Here is a 20,753-nt window from a genome sequence, read left to right on the forward strand (position 1 = left end):
AAGAGAGTGGGGGCCAATATTCAACATTCTTAAAGAAAAGAATTTTAAACCCAGAATTTCATATCCAGCCAAACTAAGTTTCATAAGTGAAGGAGAAATAAAATCCTTTACAGATAAGCAAATGCTTAGAGATTTTGTCACCACTAGGCCTGCCTTACAAGAGACCCTGAAGGAAGTACTAAACATGGAAAGGAACAACCGGTACCAGCCATCTCAAAAACATGCCAAAATGTAAAGACCATCGAGGCTAGGAAGAAACTATATCAACTAATGAGCAAAATAACCAGTTAATATCATAATGGCAGGATCAAGTTCACACATAACAATCTTAACCTTAAATGTAAATGGACTAAATGCTCCAATTAAGAGACACAGACTGGCAAACTGGATAAAGAGTCAAGACCCATCAGTCTGCTGTATTCAGGAGACCCATCTCACACGCAGAGACATACATAGGCTCAAAATAAAGGGATGGAGGAAGATTTACCAAGCAAATGGAGAACAAAAAAAAGCAGGGGTTGCAATACTAGTCTCTGATAAAACAGACTTTAAACCATCAAAAATCAAAAGAGACAAAGAAGGCCATTACATAATGGTAAAGGGATCAATTCAACAGAAAGAGCTAACTATCCTAAATATATATGCACCCAATACAGGAGCACCCAGATTCATAAAGCAAGTCCTTAGAGACTTACAAAGAGACTTAGACTCCCATACAATAATAATGGGAGACTTCAACACTCCACTGTCAACATTAGACAGATCAACGAGACAGAAAGTTAACAAGGATATCCAGGAATTGAACTCATCTCTGCAGCAAGCAGACCTAATAGACATCTATAGAACTCTCCACCCCAAATCAACAGAATATACATTCTTCTCAGCACCACATCGTACTTATTCCAAAATTGACCATGTAATTGGAAGTAAAGCACTCCTCAGCAAATGTACAAGAACAGAAATTATTACAAACTGTCTCTCAGACCACAGTGCAATCAAACTAGAACTCAGGACTAAGAAACTCAATCAAAACCGCTCAACTACATGGAAACTGAACAACCTGCTCCTGAATGACTACTGGGTACATAACGAAATGAAGGCAGAAATAAAGATGTTCTTTGAAACCAATGAGAACAAAGATACAACATACCAGAATCTCTGGGACACATTTAAAGCAGTGTGTAGAGGGAAATTTATAGCACTAAATGCCCACAAGAGAAAGCAGGAAAGATCTAAAATTGACACTCTAACATCGCAATTAAAAGAATTAGAGAAGCAAGAGCAAACACATTCGAAAGCTAGCAGAAGGCTAGAAATAACTAAGATCAGAGCAGAACTGAAGGAGATGGAGACACAAAAAACCCTCCAAAAAATCAATGAATCCAGGAGTTGGTTTTTTGAAAAGATCAACAAAATTGACAGACCACTAGCAAGACTAATAAAGAAGATAAGAGAGAAGAATCAAATCGACGCAATTAAAAATGATAAAGGGGATATCACCACCGACCCCACAGAAATACAAACTACCATCAGAGAATACTATAAACACCTCTACGCAAATAAACTGGAAAATCTAGAAGAAATGGATAATTTCCTGGACACTTACACTCTTCCAAGACTAAACCAGGAAGAAGTTGAATCCCTGAATAGACCAATAGCAGGCTCTGAAATTGAGGCAACAATTAATAGCCTACCAACCAAAAAAAGTCCAGGACCAGATGGATTCACAGCTGAATTCTACCAGAGGTACAAGGAGGAGTTGGTACCATTCCTTCTGAAACTATTCCAATCAATAGAAAAAGAGGGAATCCTCCCTAACTCATTTTATGAGGCCAACATCATCCTGATACCAAAGCCTGGCAGAGATACAACAAAAAAAGAGAATTTTAGACCAATATCCCTGATGAACATCGATGCAAAAATCCTCAATAAAATACTGGCAAACCGGATTCAGCAACACATCAAAAAGCTTATCCACCATGATCAAGTGGGCTTCATCCCTGGGATGCAAGGCTGGTTCAACATTCGCAAATCAATAAACATAATCCAGCATATAAACAGAACCAAAGACAAGAACCACATGGTTATCTCAATAGATGCAGAAAAGGCTTTTGACAGAATTCAACAGCCCTTCATGCTAAAAACGCTCAATAAATTCGGTATTGATGGAACGTACCTCAAAATAATAAGAGCTATTTATGACAAACCCACAGCCAATATCATACTGAATGGGCAAAAACTGGAAAAATTCCCTTTGAAAACTGGCACAAGACAGGGATGCCCTCTCTCACCACTCCTATTCAACATAGTGTTGGAAGTTCTGGCTAGGGCAATTAGGCAAGAGAAAGAAATCAGGGGTATTCAGTTAGGAAAAGAAGAAGTCAAATTGTCCCTGTTTGCAGATGACATGATTGTATATTTAGAAAACCCCATTGTCTCAGCCCAAAATCTCCTTAAGCTGATAAGCAACTTCAGCAAAGTCTCAGGATACAAAATTAATGTGCAAAAATCACAAGCATTCTTATACACCAGTAACAGACAAACAGAGAGCCAAATCATGAATGAACTTCCATTCACAATTGCTTCAAAGAGAATCAAATACCTAGGAATCCAACTTACAAGGGATGTAAAGGACCTCTTCAAGGAGAACTACAAACCACTGCTCACTGAAATAAAAGAGGACACAAACAAATGGAAGAACATACCATGCTCATGGATAGGAAGAATCAATATCGTGAAAATGGCCATACTGCCCAAGGTAATTTATAGATTCAATGCCATCCCCATCAAGCTACCAATGAGTTTCTTCACAGAATTGGAAAAAACTGCTTTAAAGTTCATATGGAACCAAAAAAGAGCCCGCATCTCCAAGACAATCCTAAGTCAAAAGAACAAAGCTGGAGGCATCACGCTACCTGACTTCAAACTATACTACAAGGCTACAGTAACCAAAACAGCATGGTACTGGTACCAAAACAGAGATATAGACCAATGGAACAGAACAGAGTCCTCAGAAATAATACCACACATCTACAGCCATCTGATCTTTGACAAACCTGAGAGAAACAAGAAATGGGGAAAGGATTCCCTATTTAATAAATGGTGCTGGGAAAATTGGCTAGCCATAAGTAGAAAGCTGAAACTGGATCCTTTCCTTACTCCTTATACGAAAATTAATTCAAGATGGATTAGAGACTTAAATGTTAGACCTAATACCATAAAAATCCTAGAGGAAAACCTAGGTAGTACCATTCAGGACATAGGCATGGGCAAAGACTTCATGTCTAAAACACCAAAAGCAACGGCAGCAAAAGCCAAAATTGACAAATGGGATCTCATTAAACTAAAGAGCTTCTGCACAGCAAAAGAAACTACCATCAGAGTGAACAGGCAACCTACAGAATGGGAGAAAATTTTTGCAATCTACTCATCTGACAAAGGGCTAATATCCAGAACCTACAAAGAACTCAAACAAATTTACAAGAAAAAAACAAACAACCCCATCAAAAAGTGGGCAAAGGATATGAACAGACATTTCTCAAAAGAAGACATTCATACAGCCAACAGACATATGAAAAAATGCTCATCATCACTGGCCATCAGAGAAATGCAAATCAAAACCACAATGAGATACCATCTCACACCAGTTCGAATGGCGATCATTCAAAAGTCAGGAAACAACAGGTGCTGGAGAGGATGTGGAGAAATAGGAACACTTTTACACTGTTGGTGGGATTGTAAACTAGTTCAACCATTATGGAAAACAGTATGGCGATTCCTCAAGGATCTAGAACTAGATGTACCATATGACCCAGCCATCCCATTACTGGGTATATACCCAAAGGATTATAAATTATGCTGCTCTAAAGACACATGCACACGTATGTTTATTGCAGCACTATTCACAATAGCAAAGACTTGGAATCAACCCAAATGTCCATCAGTGACAGATTGGATTAAGAAAATGTGGCACATATACACCATGGAATACTATGCAGCCATCAAAAAGGATGAGTTTGTGTCCTTTGTAGGGACATGGATGCACCTGGAATCCATCATTCTTAGCAAACTATCACAAGAACAGAAAACCAAACACCGCATGTTCTCACTCATAGGTGGGAACTGAACAATGAGATCACTTGGACTCGGGAAGGGGAACATCACACACCGGGGCCTATCATGTAGAAGGAGGGGGAGGGAGGGATTGCATTGGGAGTTATACCACAGTGTAAATGACGAGTTGATGGGTGCAGCACACCAACAAGGCACAAATATACATATGTCAAAACCTGCACGTTATGCACATGTACCCTACAACACAGTATAATAATAATAAATAAATTAAAAAATAAAATAAAAATAAAATAAAATAAAAAAAAAAAAAAACAAACAAAAAACAAAACAAAAAAAATTATTTTCTGTGGGCTTTTTGTAGATGTCCCTTATCAGAACATGAACATTGTCTTAGATTTCTGGTCTGTTGAGTATTTTTTATCATAAAATGATGTTGAAATTGGTCTAATTTTTTGGTGTCTATGGAAAAGATTATGTGGTATTATACCTCATAATATTAATATGATGATTATACTATTTGACTTTTATATTGTTGAATCAACTTTGGATTCTTGAGATTCATCTGGCTTTAATATTGTTTGCAATCATTTTTCTATTTTGCTTAAATTGTTATTTGAGTGTTTAGTTGGGTATCTAGGCCTCAATAGTATAACAATGATTGGTCTATAGCTTTCATGTGATATATTTGTCTGTTTTTAGTATTAGAGTAATACTGACCTCATAAGATGAATTGAAGAGTGTTACCTTTACTTTTTTGTTTTGGAACAGATTGTCAAGGAATGTGAATTTCTTCCTTAAATGTTTGGTAGAATTCACCCGTGAAACCATCTAGTCCTAGAATTTTCTTTGTGCGAAAACTTTGGTTCTAATTTATCGTCTTTATTTGTTGTAGGCTTATTCCGATTTTTAATTTCTTCTTGAGTTGGTTTCAATCATTTTTAACTTTAGTGTAGGAAATTTTACATGGGGAGGGTATTTTTATTATGTAGGTTACCTAATTTGTTAGCATACAATTGTTAAGGTATTTTATTATAATCCTTTTTACTTCTGTAAGGTTGGTGCTGATGCCACATCATTCCTTCCCGATTTTAATAATTTCTTTCTTTTTTTTTTTTTTTTAACTGATCGGTCTAAGTTTTGCCAACCTTACTAATTTTTTCAAAACACCAATTTTGGGCTTTGTTGATTTTCTCTATCACTTTCCATTTGTTATATTATTTATTTTCATTCCTTAATATTTCCTTCTTTCTGTTTTTCTTGAATTTATTTTTTGTTCTTCTCTTTTGAATTTCATAAAGTAGAAGGTTAGATCACTAAATTGAGATCTTTCTTCTTTTTAGTACAGGTGCTTACAACCATAAAATTTCCTTTAAGCACTGTTTTTACAATGTCTCATAAAATTTGGTTACTGTTTTACTTTTTTTTTCCTCAAAGTATTTCTGATTTTTTCTTTTTTTTTTAAACAAAATTCACATTTTATTTAGATTGAAATAAACTATACAAAATTGATTTTCTTCACCAAAAATAACAGCAATATTTTCCATATTTTTCTAGATAAACCACAACACTTATTTTTGTAGGTTTTCCAGGTTTTGCTTATAAATCAAGATGAGGCAGTGGATAAGTGTCATGGAAAAAGACAGAAAAAAACAGACAAATCAGTTGTCAGTATCCATGGCCTCTGATTCTGTCTCAACCATGAAACAGAAGTGTTCAACATATACCTGCTAAAAAGCTTAGGAAGATGTAGGCTCCAGAAAGGAATGTAAACAGCAGCAATGAGATGTGGAACAACAGCAGGCCTTTCCATTCAAACTTTGTCATTTGTTCCTTTAAGTTCGAGAAAGACAAAATCTACACTGAAATCCTTGTTTGGCGAGCTCGCAAGCTTTTCTCCAGTAATTTCTTGTAACTGTCCAGTATAGATTTTTAGCACATTTAAAACTCCTATTAGTCAAAGATCAATTGTGGGCTTCGCTATACCATTTTATAAAATGTATTCCTTCCTCCCACACCTCTTCAAAATATATTTCTTCAAAGAATTCATAACACCCAACAAGTAGAGATCCACAGTGATAATAAATGTTATGTCTAAAATGACTTAACTAAAACAATTCCAGAGTGCCGTCAACAGAGATCACACAGAAGGAAACATGGCACTTTCAATGTTCTCTTCTGGAAGGACAGGTAGGTCTTCAAAGCATGAGAGTTCAAAAACAGGGGCCATTTAAACAGGTAGATTACCAATGGCTAATGTATTCAATGGAGTCCTATAGGCAAAGATATTTAGTGATTAAGTGGCCTACATACACCTTATGGCTTTTCTTCCAAGTATCAAATATAAGAAAGCCTGTTTTTAAAAGTCCCTTAGGTATTTTCCACAGTTTCAGAATTATCTGTGGGAAGCTCTGACTTACTTGTATAGAGTTTAATGTATGTGTCCACCATTAAATTCAGGTCATGTTTTATATCAAAATTTTTGTTAAGCAAAGCCAAGTTACTTGACCTTTGGTCTGTCGAAGTGTTCCTCAAATATGCTTTAAGACGCTTTCGTCCATTTTCATATCGCTCATTCTCAACCTTCATCACAGGAAGAATACACAGGACCTTCAGCAATGCATACACATTAGGAAAAAACTTGATGTCAGGCAGGTGGAGGGCTTCATAGATGGTGGATGGAAGCTCTATATCTTTCCCCCTGTGTTTCCATTTGATTCTCCAACAATGAAGCTCGGCTGAGAGCATGTCAGGATTGGGTAAGTCACTTCTATACATGTCAGCATGGTGTTCCTCCGACGTATTGAATTTGAGTTGTCCCATGACTGAGGGTACCAGAGACAAGCATTTAAGGGCTTTGAGGTGCTGTTCTGAGAATATATCTTTAAGTTCCTGAATAATGTGCTCCACTGTTGGGACACTTAGGGTTTCTTTATAGTAACTCTCAGAGGTTAGCTGAGATTCCAAGTTACCCTGGTGAGCTCTGCGGAATTTCCCAGGGAGTTTCATTTGAATATCAAGTTTGGTTGCCAAATTTGTGGCTTCCTCAAACCAAAATTCATGATAAACTTCAATATTTTCCATCACTTCGTTGAGTGAATGCAGTACTGCAGTCAAGCTACCAGCTGCAAAGAAGACATCAGAAGTTTGCCCGTGGAGATTTTTCCCAAAGGCTCTTGTAAAAGATAGGACATTTTTAAGAACAACAATAGTAACAATGAAATCAAAATCTGTTACTGCACTGCAGAGTACAAATGCTCGGCCAGCTATACAGTTATTCCATCTAACATTTGTGCCACTATTTATACCATCTAAACATAAAACAAGTGCTTGCAGGAGTTCCACTAAAATTTCAAAAGCATCATGCCTGCCTGTCCAGTGAGAATGGCAGATTTCCTTCAGTTCTTTACCCCTTTCTTTACTGTTCTGAAAAAGAACAGAAATTACGTTGTCAAGTTCTAAAAGCAGTTGTGGTGATCGATGGAAAAAAGAACAAACTTCCTCAATTGTTCCTAACGCAACAGATACTCCCATAACAGGTACTGATTTTGCCAACCACGTATTTAAGGCACAGGAAGAGCAGAGTGTGTAGATAGCCTGGGGATATTTCTCTAAAAGTCTAGAAGCAACAACTTTCATTTTGGAAGAAAATCCACTAGACACAATGTAAGCCTGGCCATGACAATACTCCATATTTAATCCCCACTTCTCAGTTATCATAGTGTGAAATTTCACAGCTAAAATTTCTGCATCAGCTTCATAAGGCAGGAAGCCTATAAATTCCTCTCTTAGGTTATGAGATTCATCAACAAACCTAACCAACACAGGAAGGTGCTCTTCCCCTGCTATGTCCACTACATCATCAGTGATAATGGAAAAGAAGTGTGAGTTTCTCACTTCCCTGAGAGTTTCTTCTCGAATACAGCTCTCACAGATCTCTAGCATCTGCCTCTGCTGTGTTTTCGAACAAAACAACGTGTTAACTGCTGTTGTCTCAAACCGCTTTCTCAGAACCTCTTCACCAGAATTTATCCTACACTCTAGCAGTGCCTGAAAGTTATCTGGAGTAAAGAGGCCTTCTGGGATTTCATCAGCCTCATGTCCATCCAGAGGTATGTTTTGCTTTCCCATCAGAATCAATATTTCAAATAGAGATTTTAGGTATTCTTTGTTTTCCTTCTCTTCAAGGGTTAGAGGTAAAATGTCCTCATCTTGCCCTTCACCCTCTTCTTCACTGGGGTTCTGAGCATTGCTATTGTTGGTTTCTTTATGTTTCTGTTCCTGCTCAGAAGTTTCATCAATTTTTTTCTGTTTCAGTGTCCTGATTTCGTCTTCACTCAGTTCTTTTATTCGTTTTCTGTGTCTACTATGTGGGTTGTTCAAATGACTGGTAAGATCAAATATTGTTGGTATTGCATTATCTCGAAGAACTGTCCTATAAGGACTAGTTCTACAGATCATAGAGGTCTCAAAATGTTTGGCACATAATCGAGAATGTTTATTTAGCTGATCAGGTGTTTCATCTTCTAAGTCTGCTCTCCTACAGTTCTCCTCCCACTTCTGGCATCTGGCCGGGTCCCGTGGGAACCTGAAGAAGGCCAAGTCGGACTGCGTGCTCTTCCGCGTGCAGTTGGGGGCAGCGCAGAAGTTCGGCATCTTTGCCCGCCGGCCGGCCCAGCCCTCCCCTCCCCGCCTCCTCAGGGCAGTCCGCCCGCCCGCCCGTCGGGGCCGAGGAGGGGAGCCAGGCTGGCCGGCCGGCTCCGGCTCGGCACGGCCGACGCGCGGGGGCTGATTTTTTTCTTATGATGTATTCTTTGATATAGTGGTCTTTTATGATGGTTAATATTAGGTATCAACTTGACTGGATTGAGGGATGCCTAGAGGTTGATGAAGCATTGTTCCTGGGTGCTTCTGTGAGAGTGTTGCCGGAGGAGATCGCCTTTTGAGTCAGTGGACTAGACAGGAAGTTCCACCCTCAGCTATAACAAAGCTGGTGGGAAAGCGGGGAATAAGTAACTTGTTCGCTGTGTCTACTCACTCTCTCTCTCGTCCCATGCCTGATACTTGCTTCCTCTCCTCCAGTTCTTTTAACATCAGACTCCCAGTTCTTTAGTCTTTGAACTCTGAGACTTGCAGCAGCAGCCTGTTGGAAGCCTTCAGGTCTTTGGCTTCAGACTGAGGGCTCCACTGCAGGCTTCCCTGGTTTTGAGGGTTTTGGACTTGTACTGAGCCACACTACTGGCTTACCTCCTTTTCCAGCTTTCAGACGGCCTAATAGGACTTTGCCTTGGAATCATGTGATCTAATTCGCCCTAATAAACTCCCTTTTACATATGCATACATCCTATAGGCTCTGTCCCTCAGGAGAACCTTAATACATTATATAACAATGTGTTCTTTAACTGTCAAAGATTTGTTAATTTCCCAAATTTTCTTTATTATAGATTTTTATTCCATTCCATTTTAGTGGGAATACATAATTTGTATAATTTTAATCATTTAAATCAATGTAGACTTATTTTATGACCTAAAATAATGCTATGTTCTGTGAAAAGTTTCATGAGCATTTAATGGGAATTTTGATGTTATTGATGCATAGGTCTATAGATGTTAGATTAGCAAGGAAATAGAAGACATAAACTACATTGTATGTAGAATAGAGTTAACATCTATAGAAGTACAATGTAGTTCATGTCTTCTGTTTCCTTGCTAATATTCTGTCTAGTCATTCTATTCATTACTGAAACTGAAAAATTAAACTCTAAAAGTAATACTGTTAAATATTTATTTCTTACCTTAATTCTGTCAGTTGTTTTTTACGTGTTGTGTATTCTGTTACTAGGTGCGTATATATTTATAATTGTTTTATCTTCTTGGTGAATTGACTCCTTTATCTTAATAAATGTTTTGCTTTTTTTTCTAAGACAATTTTTGTCTTAACATTAAATTTGTCTTAAACATTAAGCTTGCCAATCAAGCTTTCATTTTGTTTATATAACATTTATTTTTCTATCCTTTTATGTTCAACATATTTACATCATTTCCTTTTTATTTTTTTGAGGAGTCTTGCTCTGTCCCCCAGGTTGGAGTGGAATGGCGCAATCTCAGCTCACTGCAACCTCCGCCTCCTGGACTCAAGCGAGTCTCCTGCCTCGGCCTCCCAAGTAGCTGAGATTACAGGCACGTGCCTCCGTGTCCAGCTAATTTTTGTATTTTTAGTAGAGACGAGGTTTCACCATGTTGGTCAGGCTGATCTTGAACTCCTGACCTCAGGTGATCCACCCACCTTGGCCTCCCAAAGTGCTGAGATTACAGATGTGAGCCACCATGCCCAGCACATTTTCATTTCTTTAAGGTCACTCTGTGTATATGCTGTGGCACACCTTCAATGCTGAGGCAGTGCTATAGACTTAATGTTTTTGTCCCCCAAAATTTACAAGTTGAAACTGTAGCACCCAATATGATGATATTAGAAAGTCAGGTCTTTGGTTGGTGATTAGGTCATGGGGGCAGTGCCTTCCTGAATGAGATTAGTGGCCTTAGAAAAGAGACAGTAAAGAGCTCCTTCATACTTTCAGCATGTAAGGACACAGTAAGGTCATCATGGTAATATGAAGGCCATTTATAAACTAGGAAATGTATTCACTAAGCCTGCTGGCACCTTGAATTTAGACGTTTCAGTTTCTACAATTGTGGAAAATAAATTTCTGTCATTTATAGCCACCCAGTCAATGGCAATTTTGTTAAAGAAGCCTAAACAAACTGCGAAAGGCAGGAAGTTTATAATTCTGCCTTTGCTTTGTGCTAACTCAACATCTAAGGGTCAAGCTGGTGTGATTGTTTAGGGTCTTATTAGATCGTTCCTGGGCATGGAAACAGCCCTTTGTATGTACTAGTCTTTAACATGTGCAGCACCTTTCATTTTCCAGGAACATATTAGAAGTGTTCAAAGCTACTAAATAAGCAGATTTGTTTTAATTTCAGTTTCTTATAATAGTCAGACATATTTATAAAATAGTAAAAATGTTTTATATAGTTTGTACCCCCATTTTTTAGTTACTATTATATGATGAAGCCTTACCTGTATGCTAAATATTTCTCTAAAGCAGGAATTTTAACTTCTGCATTACAATTATTACAGATGTTATATAATTTACTATGCTATTAAAAATTCCTACTGATGAATAAAATTAATGATAGTATTATATGGAGAAGCTAAGGATTCTTGCTGTTTATTGGTATGTAGTTTTTGAAATTTTTATTTATTCACAGCAGGCTGTGACAGATTAGTTAAAAATAAATAAATAAATAAATAAATAAATAAATAAATAAATAAAACATCATCACCAAGTCAAATTTTTACCATCAAATTGTTTTAATCCTAGCTCCAAATTAAAAACAATGTAGACTCTGCCTTTTTCATAGCATATGAAAATGCAGTAAACATCTACTAGCCATAAATAAGATAAATTGCAGACAATAAAGACTCCAAGCTACTGCTGCCCTTTAGAACTCTATGACACAAAGATTGCACCATGCTGCTGCCTAATATCACCTATACATGTGAGGCCTTCCTCTTCAATTCCTCTGTCCCCTGGGAATTTCCTGTCCCTTCTAAGTGGTGAACCATGCTACAGCCTCTGTTGAGATTCCTACTGTGAGGAACTTCCCCCACATGCAAGCATTTCAAGGCATTGCCCAATAAAATCTCTGTGTTCTACTGCCTATGAGTAGTCAGATCTTTCATCTTGATATGCTCCCAAATCCCTAAAACCCCTATACATACATCATTGTGGTAATCACTGATTATATCTTTGGATTAAGTTACTCTAAATAATATAGTGTTCCCAAAGTCATTGAGCTTTCTAGTAACATTCACATTTTATACATTTGCAAAAATAAAACATATTAATTCCAAAAATTTTGAAAAACTACAACATCTCAATGATTAAAATGTATACATTCTTAAATATGATGGAAATTTAGAAAAGAAGAATTCACACATTTCAAGTGACTCAGAGAAAATTGTTTCTGGCAGTTTTTGCTCTTTATAGATATATATGTTTTATATACACACACACACACACACACACGTATTTTTAACTAAAATGTGACGTATTTTACATACACTTTGAGGGTAAAATTTCCACTTAGTATCCTGCATTTATTGTGTAAATAAATATTCTACATTAATTTATAGCTGTCTAGTATTTCATTGTGTGACTGCTTCATTATTTAATCAAGCCCCTAATTTCAAATATATACATCATTTCATATACTTTGTTATCTTTAAATTGTGGTCTTTTAGAATAATGTTTTTGCAAATATTCTTGATCATTTACCTCAAGAAAACTTAAAAGTTACATTACTGAATCAAAAAAGCATGCAGTGTTTTGTTTAGTTTTTGACTTTTGGTATACTTAGCACCATAAAGATAATCTCAACCTGAGCAAGATAGACAACTATGAAGTTTTAAGCTCTTTTTTCCCCCATGGAAACATTTAAAAAGTACCCAGAGTTGGCTAAAATAACTTTATAAGAACTCTACAAAACAGTTAAAGATGTAAAGAAACCAAGTAAATGCCCCATAAAGAAAAAGTCACATTTTTAAAAGTAGGAAATTTCGTGGCATATGGATTTGCCCTTGCCCTGCCTCCATAGGACAAAACACACTGTAGTCAGGAGGAAGCAACAGCTCAATTCCCAATGGCTACCCTTGAGAGGGTAGGGGAAGAGCAACACTTTATTTGCAATGTTCTATTCTGCCTGTGGAATGCCAGAAGGTCTTTGTTTTGTCTAACTCGGAACTCAAAAGGGGAAAGCAGTGTAGTTCAGCTCTCAGGTTAGGAAAAGACATTGTAAAGAGTAAGCAGTCTTCATAAAAGCTGAAGAGGACTACAAACATTCAGATACCTCAGAGCAAGAGATTACTTGGAGATAAATACAATAAAACATCTAAGGCCCCAAGAAGTAGCTGGAGTAAGCTGGTGAATTAAGACCTTGAAAAGCAGCCCTGTATAAGAGGAATAAAATAAGCATGCACACACAAAAATACACATACATTAGGCAAGATGCATGACCAGGTAAAACCTGAGAATTCCAGAAATCTTCACCCTGGGCTAATCCCAAGGATCAGAATAGGCCCTGATAATTACTGAAGGGCTTCCCCAGAAATAAGCGAGTCTATAAATACTAAGAGAAGTCTCTCTTTTTTAAAAAAAAAAATGCCCACTTTTCCAAAAAATGAAGCAAGAAAATTTTTAAAACATAAAAATGTGGTCCATTCAAACAAAGAAAATTAAGTGGCAGAAATTGTCCATGGGAAAACAAAGGCATTTGTTATACAAGACGAAGACGTGAAAACTGTCTTAAATATGTGCAAAGTGCTTAAGGTAAACATGGACAGAGAACCAAAGAAAGCTCAACAGAAAAATGACACGTGAATAAAAGTGAGACTATCAACAAATAAATAAAGGTGAAAAGTACAATAATTTAATTAAAAACATATCACTAGGCCGGGCGCGGTGGCTCATGCCTGTAATCCCAGCACTTTGGGAGGCTGAGGTGGGTGGATCACAAGGTCAGGAGATCGAGACCACGGTGAAACCCCGTTTCTACTCAAAATACAAAAAATTAGCTGGGCGCGGTGGTGGGCACCTGTATTCCCAGCTACTCGGGAGGCTGAGGCAGGAGAATGGCGTGAACTCGGGAGGCAGAGCCTGTAGTGAGCCGAGATGGCGCCACTGCACTCCAGCCTGGGTGACAGAGCGAGACTCCGTCTCAAAAAAAAAAAAAAAAAAAAGGCATATCAGCATATCACTAGAGGGGTTCAAGAGCTGACTGAAGCAAACAGAGGACGATCCAGCAAAGTTGAAGACAGGATATTTCAAACTATTGAGTCTGGGGAGCAGAAAAAAAAAAGGAAATATTAACAGAGCCTAAGGGAGTTGTGAGATATCATCAAACAGATAAATAGACGCATTACAGGTGTTCTAGTGAGAAAATGGCAAAAAAGATTATTTGAAAAACTAATGGCCATAAAATTTTCTAAATCTTTAGAAAAAGGTGTGGATATACAAATCCAAGGTGCATGATGAGCTTTAGGTAGGATATACCCCAAGAGACCCACAATGAGACATATAATCAAACACCCAAAAGCCAAAAAACAGAAAATCTTGATGAACAGTAAGAGAGAAGTGACCAAGTACAGTAGTCTCCCCTTATCTGTGGGGGATACATTCCAACACCCACGGTACACACCTGAAACCATGGATAGTACCATACCCAACGTATACTTTGAGTTTTCCTGTACACACATACCTATGATAAAGTTTAAGTTATAAATTAAGCACAGTAAGAGACCTGTTTTTGGCAGATATTTGGCTTCTCTTTGGCATATTCTAAACTTCCAGTGTCACTACTCTTGTGCTTTGAGGTCAGTATTAAGTAAATTAAGGGTTACTTGAGCACAAGGACTGCAATACCATGACAGTCAATCCGATAACTGAGATGGCCAAAAAGTGACTGAGTGGGTAGTGCATATAGCATGGATAATTTGGAAACACGAGTAGTTCACGTCCAGGGTGAGATTTCATCACACTACACAGAATGTCACATAATTCAAAACTTATAAATTGCTTGTTTCTGAAATTTTATATTTAATAATTTTTTACGGTGGTTGACAATGGGTAACAGAAACAATAGAAAGTGAAAATGCAGATAAGGGAAGCCTACTGCACAGGAATTCCTAGCGAGATTACCAGTAGGTTCTTCAGTGAGGACCTTAGAGGCCAGAAGTACTGGGATGATAATTTAAAGTGCTAAAAGAAGAAAACTGTAAATCAAGAATTCTATATCTAGCAAACAAGAAAACTGTAAATCAAGAATACTATATATAGCAAAACATTGGATGGACATCAAGGGTCTTTAAAAAATGAGGGAGAAATTAAAATATTTCTAGATCAGTAAAAGTTCAGAATATTCATTACCTCTAGAGCTTCCTAATTTAAAAAAAAAATGTTAAATTAAGTTCTTCAAGTTGAAATGAAAGGACATTAGACAAACACACAGCCATAGGAAAACATAAATATCTGTAGGAAAAGTAAATACATAGACAAATATAAAAATATTATTGTGACCGGGCGCAGTGGCTCATGCCTGTAATCTCAACGCTTTGGGAGGCCGAGGCAGGCAGATCACGAGGTCAAGAGATTGAGACCATCCTGGCTAACATAGTGAAACCCCATCTCTACTAAAAATACAAAAAAATAGCGGGGCGTGGTAGAGGCGCCTGTAGTCCCAGCTACTAGGGAGGCTGAGCCAGGAGAATGGCGTGAACCCGGGAGGCAGAGGTTGCAGTGAGCCTAGATTGCACCACTGCACTCCAGCCTGGGTGACAGAATGAGGAGATTCTGTCTCAAAAAATATATATATATATATGTATATGAGATTGTAAATTTTGTTAATAACTTTGCTTTTCCTTTATCACAGGATTTCTGACAAATGCAGAAGAGACAAATAAAGAAAATCAAAGAAAAATGCAGAAAATTTCATTGTAAATGTATGCTAAAGTGCACAAAACGCATGAAGATGTTATTTGTACATTAACATAAAGTGGAGGTGGTGAGCTGTAAAAAATAGAGTTTTGTATACCCTTGAAGTTAGACCGTATCAATTAAAAATAGATGGTTTTTAACTTTAAGATGTTATATACAATCCACATAGTATCCACAAATAAAATACCTATAGAATATACTCAGAAGGAAATGAGAAGGGTATAAAAATTTGTCACTATGAAAAATTAACTAAAAGTAAGGGAAGGCAGTCATGGAGAAAATGAGGAGAAAAAACTGTACAGAAAACAAATAACAAAATGGCAAACATAAGTCCATTTCTGAATTGTAGAAGATTTCCATCTGAAAGGCAGAGAAAATATTTACAGTTGCAAGTTTTCTACAGTAAATTCCCTAAGGAAAGGTAAGTCAGGGGTTTACAGTCAGGTTTTGGCTGGAACAAAGACTAAATTATTTTGGTAGCGTTGAGATTTCTCAGGTAGGCATTTTTAAGCGGCTACGGTCATCCTAGTAACATAGTCATGATAGAATTTGATCAACTCTCTTAATGTGTATGTGTGCTGAGGGGCTTGGATGGAGTCCTTGGTATCATGTTGTTGTTATTTACTTTTTTTATATTAATGTTTGTGTGTATGTGTGTTTATTAAACTTTACTTTTAGAACAGCTGTAGATTTGCTGCAGAATTGAGTGGAAGGAATGAAGATTTTCTATACAACCTCTGCCCTACACATGCATATCTTCCTGATTATCAACATTCCCCACCAGAATGGTACATATGTTAAAATCAAGGAACCAACATTGACAAGTCATTCTCCTCCAAAGTCCATAGTTTATTTTACAGTTCACTCTTGGTGATGTACATTACATGGATTTAGACACATACATAATGATGTGGATCCACTATTATAGCACCATAAACAGTAGCTCTACTGACTTAAATAATCCCCTGTCCTCTTCCTCCTTTCTCAAACCCCTGACAATGACTGATTTTTTACTGCCTTTGTAGTTTTGCCTTTTCCAGAATGCCATATATTTGGAGTCATACACTATGTAGCCTTTTCAATATGGCTTCTCTTAGTGATATCCTTTTAAGGTTCCTTCATGTCTTCTCATGACCTGATAGATTATTTATATTCAGCACTGAATAATATTTTATTTTCTGGATGTACTACAGTACATGTATCCATAATTCACCTACTAAAGGGCATCTTGGTTGCTTCTGAGTTTTGGCAATTATAAATAAAATTGCTACTGAAAACGTCCCGCAGATTTTGTGTAGACACGTTTTCAACTTCTGTGAGTAAATAACAAGGAGTGTTATTGCTGGACAATATGGAAAGGATTTATTTATTTATTTATTTATTTATTTATTTATTTATTTTTGAGACAAAGTCTTGCTCTGTTGCTCAGGCTGGAGTGCAGTGGTGCAATCTAGGTTCACCGCAACCTCTGCCTTCCTGGTTCAAGCAATTCTCCCGCCTCAGCCTCCCTAGTGACTGGGATTACAGATGCATGCCACCACGCCAGGCTAATTGTTGTATTTTTAGTAGAGACAGGTTTTTGTCATTTTGGCCAGGCTGGTCTCGAACTCCTGACCTCAGGTGATCTCCCATTTTGGCCTCCCAAAGTGCTGGGATTACAGGCATGAGTCCCCGCACCCAGCCGATTTGTTTAGTTTTGTAAGAAGCCACCAAGCTGTCTTCCAAAGTGGCTGTATCATTTTGCATTCCCACCAACAATGCATGAAAGTTTCTGTTGCTATACATCCTTATGAGCATTTGGTGTCAGTGTTCTCGATGTTGGTCATTCTAATGGGTGTGTGGTGTTATCGCATTTTTGTTTTAATTTGCATTTTCTTGACACATATGAGATTGAGAATCTTTTTATATGCTTATTTTTTATCTGTGTATCTTATTTGGTGACCTGTCTGTTAAGGTTGTTGTTCCATTTTTTATTTGGTCTTTTGTTTCCTATTCTTGAGTTTTAAAAGTTCTTCATCTGTATTGGATAACAGTCCCTTATCAGATATGTCTTTTTCTTTTTTGCAAATATTTCTCCCAGTCTGTGGCATGTCTTTTTATTCTATTGACAGTGCCTTTAGCAGAGAGGAGCTTTTAATTTTACAAAAAAGTTTGAAGAATAGTATAAAGAACTGTCATGAGCCCTTTATCCAGATTCATGATAGTTAAAAGTATTTTGTCCAATTCGCTTTATCATTCTCTCTCTCACTTCCAGAATCTTTGAGAGTAAGTGGCAATCCTCATGCCCCTTTACTCCTGAACAATTCAGCATGTATTTATTAAGAAAAGGAAATAGATAACCACAGTAAAATTATTTCATTCTGGGAATTTAATATTCATATAAAATCTAATCGCAACCCATATTGTGTTTATTTTATTATATAATTAATATATTTTATTGATTATATAATAATTTATTATTTATTATGAAATGAAAAAATTCATATAAGGCAAGAATGAGCCAGAGGTGATGTGTTCATTTTGGTGCATTTTACCAAGATGAATGTGAATGTTGGTTTATATCAAAATTGATGGTATTAACTTTGATCACCTAGCTAAGCAGTCCTACAAGATTTCTCCATTATAAAGATACTATGATTTTTATTGTAAATAATAGGTAATACGTGGGAGATACTGAGAGACTATTTAAATATATTTTTCCACATGAATCTCTCCACCCACTAGTGTTGACATTTATTTATAATTTTCTAACCGTGTTATTCCTTCTGCATTTATTGGTTGTCATTAAATATAAGGAATATCTTCTTGTCCCTCCTTCATATTTATGTATTTAGTTATTTATATTAGTTTGAACTCATGGATTCTATAATATTCACAAAATTATAATCTATTAATATAATTATTTATTTATTTTTCTTTTTTTTAATTGTTTAAACTTTTTTTGTTTTTCTATTTTTAAAAATTTCTTTTAGAGATCGGGTATCACTATATTGACCAGGCTGATCTCAAACTCCTGGCCTCAAGCATCTTCCCATCTTGGCCTTCCAAAGTGCTGAGATTACAGGCTTGAGCCATAATTCCCAGCCTACAATAATGAAATTTGATATAATATCACCTTATTTTCGACCAGTGGGGATTCATTCAAACCACTTTCTGTGTCTCTTTGACATATCCCTATCATTCTTCAAGTAGTCTCTAAACTTCTAGCACAAGTTTTTCCAGGCCCATCATGTACTTTTTTGCTCCAGACCTGTAATTGGCTATTTCTCCAAGGAGCTCTGGAATCTTTTATTGGGTAATGGTATTCGTAAATGAAAATCTGATTGCTAGTCTTGCTCATTCCTACTGGGGAGTCATTGATATTAGCTCTTCTCAGTAGAAAATTATACTAACATGTCCAATAAAAATCTGATATTACAGAATTGATGGATGCATTCTAGCTCAAATTGTTTCTTTCACTATTTATTATTGTCACCTCTACAAGTGAGAATGCTGAATCTATACTGAATATATTTACTTATTTGCTCAAGCCTAGATTACACAGGAAGTAGTTTCAGAAACACTAACCCATAACATTGTTAAAATAAAATTTAATAAAACATGTTCAATGTTTGCAGTTATCATTTTGTGAAGAAAATCCCTATAGAAGAAAATACAAAGGTATTAATTGTACAATTCAATAAATTTTGATACATATGTGTACCTGTGTAAGTATCACCCTAATTAGGATATACGTTAGTTCCACTACACCCAGAATTCTTTTTTTTTTTTTTTTTTGAGACGGAGTCTCCCTCTATCGCCCAGGCTGGAGTGCAGTGGCCGGATCTCAGCTCACTGCAAGCTCCGCCTCCCGGGTTTACGCCATTCTCCTGCCTCAGCCTCCCGAGTAGCTGGGACGACAGGCGCCCGCCACCTCGCCCGGCTAGTTTTTTTTGTATTTTTTAGTAGAGACGGGGTTTCACCGTGTTAGCCAGGATGATCTCGATCTCCTGACCTCGTGATCCGCCCGTCTCGGCCTCCCAAAGTGCTGGGATTACAGGCTTGAGCCACTGTGCCCGGCCCACACCCAGAATTCTTTTAGGTCTTCATCCTGTAAATTTCTACCCCATGACAGGCAAAGAACATTCTGAATTTGTCACCTAACTATCCATGCCTGTTCTTGTACCTAAATTATTTTAGCTATATCTCTTTGGATTATTTTTATAATGATTGCTAGTGATTACAATATATATTCTTAATTTATAATCAGGCAAAGTGTTCTTAGAGCTAGTATTTTACCACTTTACAGAAAATATAAAAATTTAGAATAGTATGATTACATTTACCTGCACAACTTTGTTGCTATTGTTGTCATATAGTTCACATCTTTAGGTATCAGAAAATCTACTATGCATTTTTTGTTTTGCTGTAAACAATTTGTTTAAAGAAATTAAAATTGAGAAAAAATATATTTATATTTGCCTATGCACTTACTCTTTGTGTCACACTTCAGTCCTTTGTGTAGATACGATATGTAATCTGGTGATGTAATGCTTCATTCTGAAGAAGTTTCTGTAACCTTACTTTAGGTGAAAGTTGGATAGTAATAAATTCTTCATTTTAGTTTATGTAAAAATGAATTTTTCCTTAATATTTTAGGGATATTTTCACTAGTTATAGAATTAGGGATTGATCTCTTTTTTTTTTTATCTTCAGCATTTTAAAAGTAGTGTTCCATTGTGGTGTTTATGTGTGGGTACTTGATTATTTATTTATGATGAGAAGGAAGTCATTATTTCTATCACTATTTCTCTCAAGGTAATGATTATGAACTCTGCCTGCTTTAAAGATTCACAATTTATTTTTTGTTTCGCTAGTTGGAGTATGATTTGCTGAGGTTATGGTTTGATTCCATGATGACTGAAATTCACTGAAATTCCTGGGTCTCTATGTCAATGTTTTGAACTAAATCTAGAAAAAACAAAAAATATTAAATTTTTTCACCCCTCTTTTTGGGAGATTCCGTTCCTTCTTCTTGATTAACTTCATTACTGGTGAAAGTGCAATTTTGTGTCTTTCAAGAAGAGTATATTCATGGGTTAGTTTTCTAGGGATTTATCATATTAGAATATGTTAGTTGTGTTTATA

At 36.6% G+C, this 20,753-nt stretch overlaps 1 pseudogene across 1 annotated transcript; it reads right to left on the bottom strand.

The window, feature by feature from the left end:
* Positions 1-5,534: 5,534 nt before the first annotated feature.
* On the bottom strand, positions 5,535-8,732 carry LOC101018587 (annotated as a pseudogene). The gene has a single exon (XR_004180555.1). The product of XR_004180555.1 is annotated as a 52 kDa repressor of the inhibitor of the protein kinase pseudogene (transcript).
* Between the last annotated feature and the right edge of the window lie 12,021 nt (positions 8,733-20,753).

Source organism: Papio anubis, chromosome X (genome assembly GCF_008728515.1).
Source record: "Papio anubis isolate 15944 chromosome X, Panubis1.0, whole genome shotgun sequence".
Lineage (NCBI taxonomy): Eukaryota > Metazoa > Chordata > Mammalia > Primates > Cercopithecidae > Papio > Papio anubis.